Consider the following 23,394-nt stretch of genomic DNA (forward strand, 5'->3'; position numbering starts at 1 on the left):
TTTTATACTGGCCGACTCCAAAGACAACCATCCTCGGAATTTACTTCTTTCAAAACAGTAATTTCTATTCCACAAGGCCAACACACTAACATTGTTACTTCTTAGGGATAAGCATATTCAAATCACCACAGTTTATTCCTACTATAAATTCTTTTATGAATTTTAAATATGATTAGGACATCCAGACACTTTACCACATTGATTACTTTCAGAAGGTGTCTCTCTAGTATGTCTTGATTTTGTATTCAGAGAATACTGTGGCATATAAAGGACTTTCCAACTTGAGGATATTCACAAGATTTCTGTCCAATTTGTGGTCTTTTATGTCTTTGGAGACTACAGTGATAGGCACAGGTTTCTCCACATTTGTTACATTTATAAGGTTTCTCTAAAATGTGTTTACCTGAAGTATTTGGAGAGTACATTGTAATGCAAAGACTTTACCTCATTCATGGCATTCATGCAGTTTCTCTACAATATGAGTTCTTTTATGTATCGGGCGATGCCTGTGACATGCAAGGGCTTAGCACCTTGATGACACTGAGTCACTCTCTTGAATATATTCTATTAAGTAGTCCAAGATAAAAGTGAATTGTCGGTGTTTCCAGTCATTACATTAATGAGGCTTCTCGCCAGTGTGATTTCTTTGTGTATGTGTAAAGAACTATAACATGCAAACGCTTTACCACATTGTTAATATTCAAGCAGATTTCTCTCTTGTATGTGATCTCTGCTGTCACTGCAGATGACTGTGACTTGCAAATAATTTACAACACTGATTACATTCATAAGGTTTCTCTCCTGTACCTGTTCTTTTATAATAATGAAGATGCTAAAGTTGTGAAAAGACTTTACCAGGTTGATCACATTTATGAGGTTTCTGCCAATATGGGATCCTTCATGTTTTTGAGATTAGTGGGCCATGCAAAGCTTTAGCAAAATGTTACATTCATAGTTCTGTCCAATATGGGTTCTTTTATGCTTTTGGAAACAAAAACTTTGTGAAAGGCTTTTACTATATGAATTACATTCATACAGTTTCTCTCCTATATGTGATCATTTATGTCTTTGGAACCTATTCACTTATAAATGATTTTTTCCACATTGATTACATAACTAAAGTTTCTCTCTGGTATAGTTTCTTTTATGACACTGGAGATGACTATCTAGTGTAAAGCCTTTACCACATTGTTTACATTCACAAAGTTTCTCTCTAGTATGTGTCTTTTGTTTTTGGAGACTACTGTGACTTGAAAAGGCTTTACCACATTTATTCCATTCATGAAGTCTCTCTCCAGTATGTGTTCTCATATGACTATTGAGACTACTGCGACATGGAAAGGCTTTAGCACATTGATTCCATTCATAAAGTCTTTCTCTGGTATGTGTTTTCTTATGCTATTGGAGATTACTTTGACATGAAAAAACTTTACCACATTAATTACATTCATAAGGTTTCTCTCCAGTATGTGTTCTTTTATGATATTGTAAATGATGGGGTATTGCAAAGGCTTTACCACACTGATTACATTCATATATTTTCTCTCCAGTATGTGTTCTTTTATGTCTTTGAAGATTACTGTGACAGGAAAAGACTTTACCACATTGATTACATTCATAAGGTCTCTCTCCAGTATGTGTTCTTTTATGATATTGGAGACTATTGTGTCTTGAAAAGGCTTTACCACATTGATTACATTCATATGGTTTCTCTCCAGTATGTGTTCTTTTATGAATTTGGAGATTACTGTGACTTGAAAAGGCTTTACCACATTGATTACATTCATATGGTTTCTCTCCAGTATGTGTTCTTCTATGTATTTGGAGATTACTTTGATTTGAAAAGGCTTTACCACATTGATTACATTCATATGGTTTCTCTCCAGTATGTGTTCTTTTATGTATTTGGAGATTACTGTGACTTGAAAAGGCTTTAGCACATTGATTGCATTCATAAGGTTTCTCTCCGGTATGTGTTCTTTTATGTATTTGGAGATTACTGTGACTTGATAAGGCTTTACCACACTGATTACATTCATAATTTTCTTTCCAGTATGTGTTCTTTTATGTCTTTGGAGATGACTGTGACTTGAAACGGCTTTATCACTTTGGTTACATTCATAAGGTTTCTCTCCCAGTATAACTTTTTCCATGCCTGCAACAGTAAAGGGCACATGTGAAAGGTTTATCACATTATATTAGCCTGATCAATAATTTTACAAATATGAATAAATTTTGCAGTTGGTCTAATAATAAAGAACACTCAGATCTTAAGGTTTTATGACTTTGATGTTCATGGTTGTACTTCCTTACTGTGGGTTGCTTTACCTCTTTGAAAATACCTGTGATAGTAAGAATATTTATTACATGGCTCACATTTACAGAATCCTTTAGCTATATGAGATTTCTATATGATATTTTTAACATGATATAAGAAATATGGAATAACTCAGAGCATTAAAACACTGATTGCATTCTGAGTTTTTCCTGCAGTGTACATCACACAACAGCAGCACTGTGAACCAAGGTTTAACAAAAGAATTTACATATTTGTAGTACCCATAGACATTTTCTGCAGTGTGACTTTGGGGATATTCCCAGTAAAGTCAGAAAACCAATTAATTGCAAGCATCTATCATATTCAGAAATTCTACCAAAGGCAGAATACTACATGTCTTCTCATTGTTCTTAAGTAGACAGAGGTAGGTTGTTCCTTTTAGTATTTCTATGCTCACAGGGTTTCATTCATTCTGACAATTGATATACCCACTAAAAAGAAAGAACAAATGATAGATTTCACATTGAATTCACACACATTGACTTTTTGTCATTGTATACATGATTAATCTTTCTCCAGGACAACCTTTCTGGACTCTCATAAACTGACTGCACAATAAACTTAAAAGTTTCACTACAAGGAATATGAGTATCACCAACTTTACAATGTGTATTTGTTTATTAAAAGGTTATGGATACATGTTTATCACTATTCAATGTGCAACATCTAAATATTATGAGACTATACAAATTGGTAGTTCCACAACATAGTTCTAATGGAGATAAAAATCAAATAAAGGAATCACTTAAGGCATTGTTTTTTTCTCCTCTTTCTTATGGAATTGCCTTGTAAACACCAATCAGATAACTGACATTGAAGTACATAGTTTTGGAGAATATTATAATCATAGATACAATAAATGGACTAATATTTTACACCTTGCTTCCCTTTAAAGCTTCCAGATCATAGTAACATTTTATCAGATGTATATTTGTATTAGCTTAAATATTAAAATTACCTTTCACAACTTCTAGAAGTTTGATGTTGTTGTTCTTCAGTATGATGATCTTCAAAATTATAGCCTGAAACCAAGGTACCAGAAAATGAATGATATGGTATTGGAATTAGGCAAAATTCAAGTTACACTGAAGTTTCACAGCAATTGAACCTGATATATTCAACTCAATATTACTTGTTCTCTACTGAAATAAGAAATGATCATCAGTAACCCAGAAACATTTTTTCTTTTTACATTGAAAAGCAAAAGAAAATTTGCAGTCTTACCTATAGCAGTAAGGTTCCAGTAGGTCTCAAGCATCACATCTTTGTAGAGTTTCTTCTGGGAAGGATCCAGCATATTCCACTCTTCCTCAGTGAAGTTCACATACACATCATCAAAACTCACTGCTTCCTAAAATATACCATACATGTGTACAACAAAATGCCTGATACTGACATCACTACAAAGTAAATGTATGCTTCCTAGACAATATATTCTTATAATTCAGGTGATTCCTCCACTTATTTGCTGACACACAAATTATAATATAATCACCATATCAGTTTAGAAGAAACTTGAAATATTGACACTTGAACCCTTGACACAGGATTCAACTGTGTCACTCCTGAACCCTTAGAATAGGATATAGCCTTGTAACACAAATGGCAATTGAGAGGGATTTGCAGGGGGAAACAGATCAACTGTACTGAGTACACACCTGAAAAGCTGTATGAACAATTACTAACTACAAATGTGATGAGCAAGCTGCATATATTTGCTCATGTCTTTAATCACAGAGGTACAGGCAGGTGTATGTCATTGAGCTGATTCCAGCACAGTCTATGCAATGAGTTTCAGGAAAGCAAAAGTTACATGTTAAGAACCTCACTCTGCTACAAAATAAACGAGGAAAAAAAATGATAGAATGAACTCACAGTCCTTTACTGAAGTTCCTGCAAAGAATTATACATTCACTGCAGTTCAGTATTCATCTTGCATAAACATAAAGTAAACCAGTTTAAACAGCAACCTTAATTAAATGTTACCTTAAGGGAATGCATGTTTAAACAGTGAAAAATGGACAGGTAAAAATATTAAATAATGTATGTTTTGGGTTTTTTTTTGTTTTTATGGTTTTTTTTTGAGACAGGGTTTCTCTGTATAGCCCTGGCTGTCCGGGAACTCACTCTGTAGACCAGGCTGGCCTTCAACTCAGAAATCCTGTCTCTGACTCCCAAGTGCTGGGATTAAAGGCATGCAGTACCCACCACCCAGCAGTAATGTATATGTTGATCAGAAATAAAGAATGTAGTTCAGGAGTTATAGCTCAAGAGTTGAAAGATCTTGCTGGTCTTCCACATAATGGTGGTCAATTTTTAGCACACACATGTGGACCCACACCCACCCATTTCTTCAAGATCAGGAGTTATGAGGCCATCTTCTGACAACAGTAAAGATGAGGCACACATGATATTCATATTCATGCAACCAGCCACAATACAATTATTTATTCAAAAATTTCACAATAAACAAAAGAGTTAGGCAGGACATCATACACCTGCAATTCAATGTATCTGAAGCATCAGATAATATTGATGACAGGAGCATAAGCCATCCGGAGAAATAGAATATAATCTATATATTAGGCTGAATTTCAAAATTAAATGTGTGGATGAAGAGCAGCAGAAAATCATGTGCTTATTGATCAAAAGCATGTCAGGGGCCTCATGTGGTTTCTATATCTACTAACAGCACAGGAAGTGCTTCACGGAAAATTTGTTCTAGAAAACCAAAAACAGAATGAATAAAGTTAAAATATAAAATCACCAGGTTTGCAAAATAACACAGCATTGAATTGCAAAAGTGTGCACAGTATCTTATGTGATTGAGGGACAGAGTCCAAATGGGGAATGTATGGGAGCATGAGAAGAAAGCTGAAGGATCAGATTCAACCACAACACTGGAGACACCCAGAACAAAATTTATCCTGTCTAAAAGAAATGCAGAAGTAAATCTGGCGCAGAGACTGAAGGAGTGGCCAATGAAAACTCATTTAATTGAAGACACACATGGACAAGCTTGAATCATTATTAAGGATACTCTTTTTATGATCCCACACAGGAACCTTGCATAATTATTCATTGAGAGGCTCCACCCAGCAGCTGACTGAAGCAGAAGCAGAGATCCACAGTCAAACATTGCATGCACCTTGGTAACTCTGATGGAAGAGTTGGGGGAAGGATTGAAGGCCCTGAAGAGAATATGAACTCCACAGGAATACCAGCAGACTCAACTAACCTTGATTCTTGTGGACATTAAGAAACTGAGACAAAAACAATAACACACACAGGCTGGACAAAGGACCCTGGCCCATAAGTAGCAGATGTGCAACTCAGTCTTCATGATGGTCCTCCGACTACTGTAGCAGTAGCTGTCCCTAAAGCTGCTGTCTATCATAGGAATCTCTTTCTTTCACTGGACTGCATGTCTGGCCTCAGTGGAGAGGATGCACCTAACCCGATAGAGACTTGATACACCTTCATGGATACCCAGGGGCCCACATCCTCTCAGAGGACAAACAGAATATACAGGAGGGACTCTGGGAAGGCAGTTGATCTAGAGTAGGGACTCCACTAAGTTCATAGCCATTTTAATTATAACAACTTGAAACTGGAAAGAATCCAGATGCCCCTCAACCAAAATATGGATATGGAAAATGTGCTTAATTTAAAAATGAAACATTATTCAGCTATTAAATACAATGACTTCATGAATTTTGCAGGCAAATGGATACAGGTAAATAGTATCATCTCAGTGAGGTAACCCAGACCTAAAGCAATGCATATATGTACTTACAATTGAATAATCATAAAATACAGGAAACCCACACTACACTCCATAGACACAAAGAAATGAAACAAGAAAAAAGGCCCAAATGAGCATGGTTGAATCTCACTCAGAAGGGGGAGTAAAGCAATCATAGGAGGCAGATGAAAGAGAGAGAACTGCATGGGAGAGCAGATAAGAAAGGGGAATCCAGGAGAACCAGCAACAGGTGTGGTGAGACAAGAGAGGGCCAGAGGGGGAATATGAATCAAAATCTGCATCTGGCTGGGGGCGAGGGGGTACATTTAGGATACAATTATGTGCCAGAAACCAAAAACCAAGGAGTCTAAGGTTGATCTTAGCTGAGATGCATAGCAGTGAGATATGGACACTGAAGAGGCCACATGCTGCAGTCAGGCAGGATCCTTAATGGAGAGTTAAAGACCCAACCAATCAGAAAATCTTTCTACCCAAAATTTGTCCACAAGAATACAATCTACAACACAGATTCTATACAGCAGCAAAATAACCTTGTTGTTGTTGTTGTAACTTGCTCTCCTCTGCTGTGATTGAATCCTCTAAGCAAAATCATCTCAGGTAATAAGTTGTTGTTGTACATGGTTCTGTCAGATCACAGTCCATCATTTTGGGAGCTTAGATCAGAAACTGAAGGCAAAAAGCATGGACAAACACTGTCTCCTGGCTTGCTCTCTTGCTTGATCACTGTCTTATGCTCAGCCTGCTCTCTCATCTAGCCCAGAACCACTTGCTTAGGGATATTGCCACCCTCAGTGGAAGAGCCATCCTAATCAATCATCAACACTATCTCTCACAGAAATAGCAAACAGCCATTCTGATGAGGGCAGGCCCTCGATTGAGGCTCCTTCAGATGACTGTAGCTATGAAATGTTGAGAACTGAAAACAACTATGACACAGACACAATAATAAATGAGGAAGTTGTAAAACCCCCAAACAAATGATTTAACCATATCAATTCCAGGAGCCCCTCCCACAACAAGAGGGAGTTGGAGTTGTGGCTGAGCAAGGACAAAATAAGGAGGGCACCTGGCTCAGAGAAGGGAAGGATACAATGGAATTGGGAGCTCAGAGGCTGTACTTACTTGGGGTGAGCATCTTTAACACTGGGTTCCCAAGCCAGTGCTATGAAAGAGGAGGCTAAAACAGCTGGAAGGTGGACAGAAAAGCAAATTGTTCCACATAACTCAAATTACCAACAACAAAAGACAAGACCTCTAAGAAAGATATGCTAAATTTGTTAGAATTGATGAAGAACAACATTCCATCTTATGACAGCTCCAAATTCAAAACTACAGAGTCACATAGGAACTGGGCAGAGGGTAGTTCAGAAAGTGGGAAACGAGGGCTTTGTCTTTCCACCCTTTAAAACTAGGTAGGCAGAGCCTGATTTTGCCCTGGATCAAAGCAGTCTCAAAGAGCTCTTGTCATGGACTAGTCAATGGGTCTAGGTCATGTTGTTAAGAAGGGTTTAACCCAAGGTGTGGGGCTAGTAACTAAATTGACTAGAGTGGAGTCTGTCTCACTTTCTTAGTGAGAGAATAACAAAGTGCTAAACACAGAATAGACAGCCTCAAGGGGTCGGTAAAGGCTACCCAGCATATGCCAACACTTGTACAGAGGAATGAAGATGGGAAGGTAGCTGTCAGCCATGTAGCAGGGTTCTAAGTAGGCTCTAACTTCCCCAAAAATTAAGACCATGGACACACCACCCCCTACACCAAGCTCAGAAACATCTTCCATACACTTTGTGGCTTCAACTCTCCAGGGCATCCAGTATACTGTGCTTCCACATTCACTTTAGTCATCTCCCTCTACAAATAATCAAGAAAAATCCAAAAAAAACAAGGCACACAGACACAAATCTGACAGATAAGCCATTCTGACACAAAGAACAACAATGACACGTCAGCCTTCAGTTGGGATTCCTGAGGGTTCCAGTGTTCCAGTCCATGCACTAAGATGTTGTGCCGAAGTCGCTGGGACCCCAGAGACGACCAAGAACCTATTGCAAAGCATATATACAAAGGTCTGTACTATGAGCTCAGTAACAAGTTTTCCCCACAGTCAATCTCACATCAGGTCCAAACTGAGAGACCAAGTCTAGGGGTGCTGAGTATTTATTGTATTTACAGCATGATTGGGCATTAACATACAGGTCAGCAACTTAATTTTTTAGAAACGGCAGGTCTGGCATGATTTGCAGGAACCAAAAACGGGCAAAAATCATCTGACAACTATGATGGGTAAGCTAATTTTTTTCCTCTTTATTAGCTATCTATATGTAACTAAATCCTGCTGTTGTACATTGACTGGCTGTTGATAAGTAAGTTTTGTCATAGGATGTTTGCTCAAGTGGACTTTGTGCAATCTCAAAAAACTGTGCATGCCTCCTAAAGATACTGCAGACCATCCCTACTTGCTTTTCCTTTCCTACCTCATCCCTGTATCATAGCTCCCACTTGGGCAGACAGTTTTCTGTTCACTCACAGGCCATGCCTGAAAGGACACAAGGTAACTTTTCCATAGATCTACCACACTACTTTTTATCCCAAATGCAAATTTTCACAGTTGCCCCTAGTATTGTACTAAACACCAGAAGCAACCTAACCCTGCTAATGACAAAGTCTCCTTGTAGATTACTAAGATCATCACTTTCCTGCCCACATCTTCTCCCAGCTTTCAACATTAGCAAGCATTCCCTCCTGAACATAACAAACAGGTCAGTAAAAGTGGCAAAACTCAGCCAATGCTCTCTGAAAATGCATACATTAAACAATAACCCAGGAACAAAACTCCCACCCAAACAAGACAAATCAAAAAATCAGTACTTAAATCAATAATCACTTCAAACCCCAATACCTATACAACACCATTGGAATATAATAAATAACAATCAGGAACATATGTCACCAAGAAGTCCAAGCTATCCTATCACAGCATGTCCTGAGAAATTCAAACATGCAACAGATATGGTACAAAATAGGTTGTTTGGAGGCAGGAAATGAGTGAGAATCTGGGGAAGGGATAGAGATGCACAAGAGGATCTGCAGACAGGCAGACTGACAGGGAGCAGAGAGCTCTGAGAGTAGAGAAAGAAAATAGAGAGGGGGCATGTGCAGAGAACAGACACAGGGAACAAGCAGAGAGAGCTGTGTAGCTGGTGGTCCGTGTATATAAAGCACACCTGACAAAAGCAGCAGGTGATGGAGGCAGGGAATGACTTAAGCAGTTGCTAAGTCCCTGAGAGCACAGCATTGAAATTACCTGTGCACTGACAACTACAGAGACAAGATCCTGCTCTGTGGAACAGGAAAGGAAGAGAGAATCTCAGACATTAAAGATGAATAAAACAAAATGGATACATCGGTCAAAAAATGTGGATTCTAAAAGTTTTCTGGCCCTTAACAACCTGGAATTCTGCAACATATGAAGAGAAAAACTACAGATGACTGGAATAGAGAAAGGTGACTATCACCCCAAAGGGCTGATAGAAAATATTTTCAATGAAATCATAAAGGAAACTTTTCCTAAACCAAAGAAGATGCCTGTTAATGTACAAGAAGCATCCAAAAAACCCAACGGATTGGAGAAAAAAAAAGTCTCTTACCACATAATAAAAAAACACTAAACGTAAAAAATAAAGCAACATAAAAATCTGAAACAGAAAAAAAATTAACAAAAATTAAACAAAGCAAGAACAAGTAATGTATGAAAGCAGATCTGTTAGATTTATGCCTGTCTTCACTAAAAACAGGTTTTGCTTGTTTGTTTGTTTGTTTGTTTGTTCGTTTGTTTTATGACAGGGTTTCTCTGTGTAGCCCTGGCTGTCCTAGAACTCACTCTGTAGACCAGGCTGGATTCAAACTCAGAAATCTGCCTGCCTCTGCCTCCTGAGTGCTGGGATTAGAGGTGTGGGCCACCACTGCCCAGTTATGCCTGTCTTCCTAATGTATACTATAAAAGACAAAAAGGGTTTGGACACATGTGCTGCAGATTCAGAGAAATCACTTGTTTCTACAAGAAAGTAACTGGTCAAAAGTTTTGGGCAGATTCAGATTCAGTCATGACAGTGAAGTTACTCCGAGGACACCTCCTGATCTAACACGTGAGGAGCATCACCAGGGACCTCACAGGTGGTCACATCTGGCTGATGCTTCCCATGCAGCCCCAGAGAGGACCCAGCACCCCAGCTCCCACTGCTCAGCTGCCTGCCCCTACCCATTTTGGGCAGTGATCCTGTGCTCACCATGACTCGATTTCAGAGCTTCCCTGAGGTCTCCACACAGCACCCGACAGCAGTGCTCAGAGCAGGACACAGAGAGCCACTTAAGACTGCACAGGAACAGTGAACTTGTAGACTGGCATCCAGAACAATCCACCTCCTTGTCTGATTGGCAGGTCTGCTTGGAAGCATTGATTGGCCAGTGAGTCTTACCACTCCTCAAAGTTAAAGTCTGCTTTTGAACATGAAAGACAGCGTTCAAACAACGAAACAAAAGCAGACAATTAACACACGTGAGCAGCAAGCAACAAAACAAAAACAGAGAGTTGAGTTCAGGCTGACTTATTTCTTGCCACATTTTCATTAACATGACTTACCTTTTTCAATGCAGCAGATTTCAGCGATGACCACCTTCATTTCACTTCTGAATTTTTGGCAGATCCTTCTTCCAGCAAGTTCCTCACTAGATCTCTCGTTCTTCCTGCCCACGTTGGGTGCCAAAAAATGTTATGACCCTAGCAAAATGTTGAGGCCCGGGCTGCCCAGCTGTAATCTCTAAAGAATCTCCCTAAAGAGTATCTCTAAAGAGTCTGATTCTCTGCTGTCTGCCTCTGCCTTTTATGTCCCACTTCTAAGCCATGCCTCTAAGTCACACCTTTAATCACGACCTTAGGTCTTGTCTCTAAATCTGATCTCTAGGTCACACCCTTAAGTCACACACCTATAATCTCACACACCTTTAATCTCACACACCCAAGGAAAGTCCTGGGTATCCAAAGCCAGATGTTATCAGAGTGTGCTCAGCTGTTTTAGGCTATTGTAATCCAAGTCTCATGTCAGGGTATATGGCTCAAGATGGCTGCAAATCTGATAGCTGCTCTCTGGTAAGAGTCAGATCCCAACAGAAATGGGACAAAAAATTAGTCAACTTAAATCCAACTCTCTGTTTTGGTTTGCTTCAAGAAAGGTAATGAAAACGGACAAGACATTAGTCAGCCTGAATTCAACTCTCTATTTAGGTTTTGTTTACTGCTCACATGTGTTAATTTTCTGCTTTTGTTGTTGAATGCTGTCTTTTTTGTTCAAAATAAAAAGAAGCTTAAGTTAGAATCCAAAATACAACCAAAGGTTGATGAAAATTTGTCAGAGCCAGATTGTGCTGACCAAGAGGAAGAGGAAGTCAAATTTTATGACACTGAAATGCCCTCTCCCTATGTGTCTCCACCTCCAAGTGCTCCCCCAATGGAGACAATGGTTGTAGATCCCCAAAAAGGAGTTACAGGACAAAATTTCTCCCCTTAAACAAATGATAGAGTTTAAAAAATAATATCAGGACTTAAGTAATCAGTTACACAAATTAAGGACATGAAAGAGCTATCAAGAGACTAACTGCAAAAATCCCCCACATTTTCATGTTCCTCAACCCAGTGTCCAAAGACAGTCCCTATCCTCTAGCCTTAGTTCGGCTACAGATCAGCCAGAGGAGGGAAATGCTGAGGCTTTTCCTGTATCAGAGACCAGAGACGCTCAAGGGGTTGCTTGGAGACATCACACAGGGTTTAATTTTCAAATTATTAAAAAATTAAAAAGTGCAGTATCTCAATACAGTGCCACTGCTTCTTTTACTCTTGCAATTTTAGAGTTTGTGGCAGAAGAGTGGCTAACTCCTAGTGATTGGAATACGTTAGTGAGAGCAGTTCTTAGTGGTGGTGACTATCTTATTTGGAAATCAGAGTGTCATGAGAATTGTAAAGAGACAGCTAGGAGAAACATTCAGGCAGGCAATGGTTGGTCCTTTGATGCCTTAGTAGGAAAAGGGCAATTTGCTTCTAGTGATAACCAGATGCAATAAGATCCAGGTTTATATGCTCAAATTCAAAATACAGCCATGAAGGCTTGGCGTAAACTTCCGGTAAAGGGAGACCCTGATGCATCTTTAACAACTCTCAGGCAAGGGACTGATAAACAATTTTCTGACTTTGTTCATCAATTAATGACAACAGCAGGGAGGAATTTTGGTAATGCAGAGACAGGTGTAGATTATGTGAAACAACTTGCATATGAAAATGCTAATCCTGCTTGCCAATCGGCCATTAGAACTTATAGGAAAAAAAAACAGACCTTACGGGGTATATCAGACTCTGTTCTGACATAGGACCTTCTTACCAACAGGGCTTAGCTATGGCAGCTGTCATGCAAGAACAATCAGTAAGAAATTTTTGGCAAGTAAAGAAAGAAAGGCATGTTTTAAATGTGGCAAGCCTGGACACTTTGCATGAGATTGCAAGGTAGAAAATGAGTTAAGCCAGAGACAGCCCAGAAAACAGCCTGGGCTCTGCCCACTTTGCAAACTTGGAAGGCATTGGGCTAGTGATTGTAGGTCTAAAGAAGACGCACAAGGTAACACCCTTTCCCATAATCAGGGAAATGTGAACAGGGGCCAGCTCCAGGCCCCAAACCGACGAAAGCCAAAACAGGCTTATGGAGCAGTCAGTGTCCTACCGGCAAACACCAATCCCTTTCTGAACTTAGTGGAGCAACACCAGGAAGCACAGGACTAGACCTCAGTTCTGCCACCCACATAGTATTAACCCCAGAAATGGGATCTGAGGCCTTCTCATTAATTTCTGGGGCCAAGATCTGTTATCCCAGTTGGGATTGATTATGTGCAACCCTAATGAAGTAATCCTGGCTCAAATGATAAACTCTGGATTTTCCCCAGGGACAGGATTAGGAAAAAGTGAAAGAAGGTATTATCTAACTTGGATCAGGTCAAGGAAAGGATTAGGAGAAAGTGAAAGAAGGGATTATCTAACTTGGATCAGGCCATAAAGGGTCATGATTTATATCACCTTAATTCTAAAACTTTAAAAGGTATGTTTAAAATTACCAGAGAATGAGCTAGACAAATTGTTAAACAATGTCAATCATGTGTTAAACTTTTACCAGTTCCTCATTTGGGTGTAGATTCAAAGGGACTGATACCAAACAGCATCTGGCAAATGGATGTTACTCATTATAATGAATTTGGCAAGCAAAAATATATCCATGTTTGTGTAGATACATACAGTGGTTTCATTTATGCAACACTACAAACTGGAGAAGCAAGCAAGCATGTGATCCCTCATCTGCTTGCTACAATCGCTGTATTGGGTGTGCCTAAACAGATAAAAACTGACAATATCCCAGGTCATACAAGCTCCAGTTTCCACCAATTTTGTAAGAAATTGGGAATACTACATAAAACGGGTATTCCATATAATCCAAAGGGCCAAGGTATGGTAGAAAGGGCACATCAAACCATTAAATGTCAATTTGAAAGAAATAAAAAGGGGGAATGATACCCTACCAAGGAATCCCCCAGAAATATCCTTCCTCATGCACTCTTTATTTTAATTTTTTTAAATTTGGATTCTGAAGGAAAATCTGCTGCAGATAGATTCTGGCATCCTGATACCAAAAAGAATTTCGCAACAGTCCTCTGGAAAGACCCATTAACTGGAATCTGGAATGGGCCAGATCCAGTGCTTATCTGGGGAAGAAGTTCTGTTTGCATATATTCCCAAACTGCAGATGCTGCACGTTGGCTGCCAGAGAGACTGATTAAATAAATAGACAACAATAACAAATCCAGGGAGGAGAAATCCCCTGAGAAGCATATTTTTTTTTTCATTGAAGGAAACATGGAGATGCTTCACAATTGCCTTCAAACTGGAACAGATCGAGTAAACCTGACCTGAGAAGTTATCAGTGCTGAAGGAGACATCACCACCTGAATCTCCAGGGTGGCTTTATTGGACTCTTGATTCCCTGACTTATGATTTAGTGGGGACCTAGATTGTTTTAGATTTATTGGGAATTTTGATTGTTTAGACCCAGGAGAAAACATACTACCACAGTTACTATAGTTGTTTTTGGGGTTTGAGATTGACTAGAGCAGGAACAGGGATTTCCTTACTTGTTTGCTTTAGATCAAAGGTATGATCAGTTTTGTATTTCAATAGATTTAGATTCCGATTTAAGACATTTATAAACAGAATAGAAGAGGCTTATACTTCTTACTCCACTGATAGAGAGAGTTATATGTTGCCCTTAAAAAAGAGTGTTGCTGTCATACTAACTATTCAGGCATTGTTAAGTCTCTTGTCTTTTGGGTCCATGCAGTTCAACAAACTGATGGCTTTTGTTCAAGATGCTATTCAAATGAAACCGATACAGGTCCACTATTACAGGCTGGAAGTAGGGGACTCTGAAACCTCTGTCATCAAGACTGACGAGGATTAACCCCTAACTTACGTGCTAGGCCGGATAGTCAATGATGGGTAAGAGAGCATACCGAGACCCTTGCCCCTAAAAGAAGGGAGGCCTCACCATTCTAAGACAGGAGCTCAACCAGTGGCTGTTGAGTATCCAAGGACGGGAAAGGGAGGCTAGGGTCCTTTGCTCCAACCTAGGACAGGCTCGGTTTCCATAAGTTTTCCCAGCCTTCCCTTTGGAAAAAAAATTAAAAAGGGGGACCTCTTGGGGGCCGACTTTTAGCAGAAAGCGGCTATCAGCTTTGCAGCCATCTTGAGCCATATACCCTGACATGAGACCTGTATTACAATAGCCTACAACAGCTGAGCACACTCTGATAACATCTGGCTTTGGATACCCAGGACTTTCCTTGGGTGTGTGAGATTAAAGGTGTGTGACTTAAGAGTGTGACGTAGAGATCAGATTTAGAGAAAAGACCTAAGGGCATGATTAAAGGTGTAACTTAGAGGCATGGTTTAGAAGTGAGACATATAAATGAGAGAGGCAGATGGCAGAGAGTTATACTCTTTATGGAGACTCTTAAGAGATGAGAGAAAGAGAAACTTTAGAGAGAACGAGACACATTAGGAACTAGGAGGAGTACAACTAGGAACTAGGAACTAGGAAGTCCAGACTTGGGATTTAGACTAGGAAGAGAAACTGAAGAATAAACGGGATTGAATCACACTCTGTCTGGTCTCCATTCTTCGAGTCTGTCCTCACTCTCTCTTTTGCTGAACTCTGACTGGCGGACCAGAGCGGCAGCTTGGGCAGGAATACAGTGGCCTCCCCAAATGTGGGGCAGCCCGGGCCTCAACATTTTGCTTGGGTTGCAACAAGATAGGATTAGCTAGGAATTGTTATTAATATTGAGATTAATATTGCTACTCTCATAGGCATTGTGCCTATATAACACATTTAGGAATACAAGGCTTAGAACCAGTCCTTCTTTAACTTTTTTAACTGATCTGAGATGGTTAGCCTGTGAGTTAGGGGCCTATAACAAATTCATGGCTCTGAGTTTATTCTTAGGGTGTTTTTTAGATTTTAATTAGAATAGCTGAGAGGAGTTAACAGACAACAGTCCAGATTACCTTATATAGATAGTTGGTTTTCAAAACATCAGAAGTCCACAGAATTGATGTTCCAAACATTTCAGTATTAATGTTCATTTTGATTAGAGACCTGTATGCTCCTGACAGCTTCCTGTCTTGGATTCTAAGAAGAAATTGAGCATCTTTGGAGTTATTCCAGTTGTGGTGAGATGGCCACTAGGCCAGAAGTGCCTCTTTCCATCTATAGACAAATTACTGTCCAGAAAAGGACACACTTGCAGAATAGTAACCTGATTATATCTGCCAAGACAGAGTACTCAGCCCTTAATAATTCTGCATCACTAGGTCTGTCAGAGGATCCTGGTCCCAAAGGCTGAAGATCAGATGCTTTAACATTCTGTAGTATAGGGACTGTCCAGGTGTTCACTGGCCTCTATAAATTGGCTAAGTTGGAGAAGCTATGCTTTGTGCTTCCCATAATTTCAGTTAACTCAGTCATTCTGTATTTTTGATGGGGTTGAAAACTTATAGTCTCATAGCCAATCCTGGCTATTTACTTTGAGAGAAAAGATTTGAAAGGATGGTTTTCAGCTGACTTTCGTTCTAACGCCAAGAGAAAATCCACGTTCAGAACTAAGACTTTTATTTAGGAGAGATGACAGAGGTTCTGGTTAGTCAACAAAATGATGGACTGGGTATTAGGTCTATCTTGCACCTTACTGACACAAATTGGTATAGTTATGCTCTAATGGCATTTTGAGAGAAAAGATTTATTTTAACATGAAGGGTGATATGTAGGAGGAGCTAAGGTGGGAGGAGTAAGGAAATGAAGAGGAGGAGTAAGGAGATGAGGAGAAGAAGGAGAGGAGGAGCTAGGTGATGAGAGAGAAAAAGAGAGAGAAAGGGGGACATGGAGGGAGATGTTCGTGTGTCTCCGCCAGTCAAACATAGTTGAGATATCTAGGTTGGGTATTGGGTTACACTTGTGATTATATGGGCATCTTGTTATTGAGCATTACCAAACATATAAAGCATTTGATTAACATTTAAAATTTTTATAAAAGCAAAAAGGAGAAGGGGGGTAGAATAGGGACTTTCTAGGGAGGAGAAAAGGGGAAAGAGTATGGCATCTAAAATGTAAATAAAATATCCAATAAAAAATAAATACAAAAAACAAAAAAAAGTAAAGTATCCAATAAAAAATAAATAAATAAATAAATAAATAAATTTAAAAAAAAGAAAAAAGGAAAAAAAGAATAAAAAGTTGCTTTTGACTCAGGCATTTTGTCACAACACTTAGAAAATACAGGAAAGATTTAAATAATACAGGTAAAATGCTTAGCATAGTAAACTAACACTATAACATAATCGTCTACTAACAATTTTCTGTATTATAATGTTCTGATATACTAATTTTTTATTTTTCTTTCAGATGTTCTTTTTACTGTTTGCATTTAATTTTTATATGGCTTATTTTGTCACACTTTCCAAATTAATGTCAATGTACCAGTTCATATATGGGTCAAATAAACTCCATCATAGCATCTGGGAAAAAAAATGAAAGCAAGGTGGTAACTTTTCTGTCAGTCCTTGGAGCACAGAGCTTATGGCAGAGAGATGTACAGAAGGAACAGGGCTTCATTCCTACTAATATATAAGCACGTTGCATGGCTTTGCCCCTGGAGAGAGATTTCCTATCCTGCATCATCCTACACAGTTTAAAAATCTCAATTTTGTTTTGTTTAGTTTTTGTCTTGTTTCTGAAGACACTCCAAAATGGTTAACTAGGTGCTTATTAACATATCAAAGGGGATGTTGGCTGCCAAATTATCACAGCATTGCAAGTACCTCTTACAGAGTCCTAGCACCTCTCTGCCCCCTAAACCTTTCTAGCCCTGAGCTCTCTTTCCTTCCCTTGACTTCTCTTTCCAATAAGCCCAGACAGTTTGACCATGTATTCTTGGGCTCTTGGTGCTTCTTTTGATCTTCCTCCTCTTGACACTTTGTTTTCTTGGTTCCCTTGGCCTTCTCTCGTTTTTCCTTTTGCTCACACTGCCTCTCTCCTCCTAGCAAGGTTCAGTCTACTATCCAATGTAGCATACTACTCTTTTTCCCTGACCCTTACACTTCTAGTTGCCTCTGCCTCTTATCTCCCTCACATCTACAATAAATAAAAACCTTCTCCACAAAGATACCTTGGAATTGTCAGGTCCACATTTCCATTAAAAAACTTTCAAATATTATGGGGCATGAGAGAAGAGAGAGGTCATGAGTATGGGTGCATTGCATTCTTCAAGTCTAGTTTTCCAGATGACTCATCCCCGTTGTGTGTGTCACTCTGTTGACTTTCCTGCTGTAGAGCACTCCACTGTATGTGTGTATAACAATTTATATTCACAATTCACGGGCAGATCCTCTTAGTGTGGGCAATGATGAATGGGGCTGCTGTGAACTTTACTGTAGTTGAATCTAGGTGTGCATAGGCATGAATAAAGAAACGATTTATATCAGATGTAGCTTCGGGAGCCTCTGCACCCAGCTTGGCTCACATCCTGAACCACAAAATGCACTGCCAGAGAACAACAGCATGGCCTAGCGCTGGCGCTATGATGCCTAGCAGCATCTCTGAACTCACTCAGTCCTGCCACCCTGTTCTCCTGTTGGCAGCAGCTTGAGGCTTGCTGAAAGCACTCAGCCCTTCAAATTCCTGAGTTAGGAAGTATCAGGATGTACTAGGCCTAAGGTGCTGCAGCCCTCTTCAGTTTCTACGACCCCTCCAGCTGCTGGAGTCTCTGACGAGAGAGAAGATGGATGCAACAAGCTAGCAGGATCAGTTGGCCCAGGCTGAGAAGAGCTCTGTTTGACTGAGAGTTGCCCTCAGACAACCTCGTTTTTCTGAGGGTACGCACAAAGGTGGGCCTTGACCTGAGGCTGGAGTCAAAGGGGTTCCATGGGGTGGTTGATGCTGCTGGGCACCTGTGGGCTTGTGCTGCTCTTACTTCTATGTTAGAGCTTCTCCCTGCGGCTTGCACCTGCACAGGCCTGAAGCAAAGCAGCCTGCCTTGTAAGCCAGAGGAGATAGCCCGCAAGCAGGAGGAAGGAGCCACTTTGTCTCGGTCCACAAGGATCCTGTTCCACTGAAGAATCTCAGAAGCCAGGAGCAAAAGAGGAACCAGAAGAGGCTTCCTGAAAAGCCCAGACCAGATGGACAGACTGATGAACTACAGGAGGATGAAGTTGTTATAACTCCCTTAAGTATAACAGCAAAAGGTGAAGATGAAAAGTCAAATTAAAAAGAGAAGAACAAAGTCAGATGCTAAAGCAAGTCAGAACACTTCGTACCATGATGAAAAGGAAGTTGATGAAGGAGCCTGGAAAACTAAAATTAGTCACAGAGAGAAACTGTAAAGGCGACAAACTGCTGATTGATTCTGGCTCATTGGATTCAACTGGCCCTGGTGTTATATTTTCTAAAAAAAAAAGAAAAGGAGAACAAGGATATATTTGGTAGAGGGGCAGTGTGGTACAGGGGAAGGGAGTGCCTCTGCGGGACCATGAAGTGGCATTCCTTCCCCCTGAGGTACCAGCCACACAAAGGGTATAGTATACATTTCATGTAGAGGATAGTGAGAAGAGTTGAGGAGGTAGTAGAGACAGAAACAGAAGAGGGAGAAGGAGAGAAAGAGGGAGAGGGAAAAGTAGAGGCTGGCCATGCACACGTGGGGGGTGTGGATGGGAGAGAGAAGAGACAGAGAGAGAAGAGATTAAGAGCTTATCTTTGCAAGAGATATAAAGGAGGTGGAAAGCAGCCCCTTTTATAGTGAGTTAGGCCTACCTCGGTTTTGCTAGGTAACTGTGTGGAATAGCCTAGAAGAAATGGTACCATCTGGGATAGAGAATGGCATCAGTTACCACTGAGCAACTTACAGCACCATTTCCTGTTTATTCCAAGACGAATAAAGGCTATTATTATCTAAATGCTCAAATTAACAACTGTAAGTCTGGACAAAAAGATTCCAAAATTCGGGATTCTTCAGAGTGGAATGAAAATTTTAATGGAGGAGGCAGGAGTAAAAAGTCTGAAAAACTCACCTCACCACTGAGAGCAGGTGAGGGGAAGTGGAACGCTGTCCCACCTGCCTCTGCAGACAAGGGGCAAGCAGAGCCATGTGCTTGGACTCAAGACCTCAGTGATGGTAATTCAGATGATAAAAGTCGGGGAAGGAACTGGAGTGATCACTCAATATTTTCTGGCATTGCGTTCTCTGCTGAGCCAGTTTTCCAGACTACCACTTCTGATTATCAGTGGGATGGCAGCCGTCATCAACCCTATATCGATGATGAATGGTCTGGGTTAAATAGTTTGACTGATCCCAACTTAGACTGAAATGCAGCAGTCGAGAAGTGGGGGAACTGTGTAGATGAAGAAAGATCTTCACTTCTGAAATCCTGGGAACCAATTTCTAATGATCAAAACTTTTCACATGATGATAAAGAAAAAGGAGAGGGAGCTCTACCAACTGGACCATCTGAAAAGAAAACACAAAGAATAAAAGAAGAAGCAAGGTAAAGGTAACTCTCTCACACAGGATACAAAAGAACCAGAAAAGGACATTAGAGAAGAGCTTCTAGTGAATTCCTCTAAAGCAAGAGAAAGCTTGCTCCCTAAAGACCTTGAGCACTAATGATCCAGCAAAAGTACTTGTCCAAAACAGCCAGCCTATCAAGACTCTTCCACCTGCTAACTCTGCCAGGACATATGTTACCTTATCTAAAGAGACTCCCAAAGATACTTGAGCTCATCCCACGTGTCACAGATGTTACAAGGAACAGACATAGATATGCCCATGTCAAGTGCTAAGCAAATCAGTGTGCCTCCATTGCAAAGTTTAATATTAACTGAAAATTGCCAAAACAAATAAAAAGAAGGAAAAGGTCAGGTGAAAAATGTGATTTCTTTTTTTTCTGATTGGAACAACACTGTCTTGAGGATTATGCTGTTTATGCAATCATTTGTAAACATGTACACAGTTTTATATAAATTTAAATCAATTTTAAAAACAAAACTAAACACAAACACCATAAACTGGAATCAAAGGAAAGTTAATTTATGAAATTAAGATTCCAACAAAATTTATGCTATACTGGAAGACACTTGGGGGAGTCTTTTCAATTGAATGAGAATGATCTTTCTTTCTTTCTTTCTTTCTTTCTTTCTTTCTTTCTTTCTTTCTTTCTTTCTTTCTTTCTTCGGGATATTTTCTTTATTTACATTCCAAATGTTATCCTCTTTCTTGGTTCTCAACCAAACCCTGTCCCATCCCCCTTCCCCTGCTTCTGTGAGGGTGTTTCCCCCACCCCCACCTCCAGCCTCCTGGAGAATGATCTTAATTTAAGAATATTATCTTCTTTTTACAGAAGTTCTCCATTTACAATAGATTGTGCTTTTTCTCATCTGCAGCTGAGGAATAATGGATTCTGTTTAGAGAGAAGCTCTCTAGAGACCAATAGGCAAATCCTTGGGTCTTGGGCATGAACTGAGACCATCTGGATCTGTTTTAGGCTTAAATCAAAGTACTTTGATCAAATGCATAATTTGCCATATCTTATGTATTTGTTGTACTGATTTGTATTGAAAGAATCACAGGTGCAAATAAAAAGTCATTTATCATCTGGAGCCTCAAATCCTGAGGCCTCAGGGAAGAAACAAACAAATGAACAAACAAACAAAAAATATGTAGAGAAACTCAGAAAGCCAGAAGCCAAGTCCTTCTCTACTTTGAGGAAATCCATAAAGAAAGCTTCCAACACTCCCAAAGACAACAAACCACAGGCAGCCCACTAATACTCCAATTACTACTTTTAGTTTGAATGATATCAGAGTTAACCTAAGAACTTTTCAAGAATAATTAGCCAGGATGAAGTGGCACTCCCTGTGAGATGCAGAGATAGGCAGATGTGAGTTTGAGACTAGCCTAGTTGTCTACAAAGGTAGTTGGTACCACAAAACTACTTAGTGAGAACTTGTCTCAGCAGACAGACAAAGGTGGCCAGAATTTCCTGTGCACGCCTTCATTTCTAGTACGCAGGAAGCCAAGGTTAGAGAGTTGAGGGTTTGAGGAGAGCACTGGAATGAAGCAAGATTCTGTATTTAAGGCGAAATTCAAGTCTTGGGCTAGGTGGTGTAACAATTTGCCTGCATATGCAAGGTCCTGGGTTCAGTACTCAGAATTAACAAAGCAAAACAAAACAAAACAAAGAAACAAACAAAAAACCCCACACAGGGTAGAGAGATGGCTTAGTAGATAATACCACTGACTGCTCTTCCAGGGATCCTGAATTCACTTCCCAGCAACCACATTTCAAGTACACAGACATCTGTAATGGAATTCGATGCCCTCTTCTGGTGTGTCTAAAGAGAGGGACTAATAAAATAAAAAACACATCAAAAGATCATTCACCATGATCAATAAGGTAGGATTCATTCAAGATGTGCAGAAATGGTTCCACATAATTTAATTAAAGTGTATGAAGAAAAGATGTAATCTCTTAGATGATGAAAAATTCTTTGACAATATTTAACTTCAATGTGTGATAAAGTTCATGGAGCAATTAAGGATATAAGGGACATACCTAAACATAATAATGTCACTTTACAGCAAGCCAATAACCAACATTAAATAGAGAGAAATTCTAATTAATTTTACTAAATCACAAACAAGAAAAGGTGGTCTATTCTCTCCATGTCTATTCATTATACCATTTAAAAGTTTAGCTAGAGAAAAAACTGAAAGAGAGAACCTCATGTAAATTAGAAAGGAGGAAATAAAAATATCTTTATCTGCAGGTGATATGATAGTAAGCACAAGTGAACCAAAACTTCCCAAAGGCAATTCCCAGAGCTGGTAAACACTTTCAGCAAAGTTGTTGGATACATAATTAACTAAAAATAAAAACAGTGGCCTTCGTATGTACAAATGAGTTTGCAAGTGCAAACAAAATAGAGAGACATTGTAAAGTTTGAAATGATTGACGCTTGTCAAATTTTTTTCTACATAATGAATAAACTTGAGTCACTCAATGTGTGGTAGATAAGATCATACAAATTATTTGTAGTCACAGATTACTTTTGATATTATTGAATATCAAATTGAATGACTGTGTTGTGAAATGGTTTTATCTCATTGATTACATTTGTAAGATATGTCTTCAATATGTGTTCTGCTATATATTGAAATATGTTTATTATATACAAATGTTGGGAAGAACAAAAAGAAACTTACCCAAGGACTGCCTTTTTGTTACCAACCTTCATTTAATCATAAATTCAAACTAAGTTTTAGGTCATAGGGGACCTGCAAATTAAATAACATCTAACAAGCTTTTATTATTCATGGTTTGTTCCCTAAACATAACAAATGTTCTAACCATGATTTCTGTAATTCATGTTTTACTCCTCAAAATATAATACATGTTCCTAACCACAAAAGAACAAATGTCTGTGATAGGGTGGACCATAAAACCTACATTCTGCATCATGTGACATAGAACACCAATAAAAAAGTGATTGGGAGAAAAATGTAACTGTAACTCGGCACAGGACTTTGTGGTTTTGACTTTTGGAAGTTATATAACTTTCTGGTTCAGGGTGGGGGTGAGGCTGGGTATTGAAGCTAA

The 23,394-nt window shown here is 39.4% G+C and overlaps 1 pseudogene; it reads left to right on the forward strand.

The window, feature by feature from the left end:
* Positions 1 to 11,221: 11,221 nt before the first annotated feature.
* On the forward strand, positions 11,222 to 20,514 carry LOC117695994 (protein LYRIC pseudogene; annotated as a pseudogene).
* The last annotated feature ends 2,880 nt before the right edge of the window (positions 20,515 to 23,394 follow it).

This window comes from Arvicanthis niloticus (genome assembly GCF_011762505.2).
Source record: "Arvicanthis niloticus isolate mArvNil1 chromosome Y unlocalized genomic scaffold, mArvNil1.pat.X SUPER_Y_unloc_2, whole genome shotgun sequence".
Lineage (NCBI taxonomy): Eukaryota > Metazoa > Chordata > Mammalia > Rodentia > Muridae > Arvicanthis > Arvicanthis niloticus.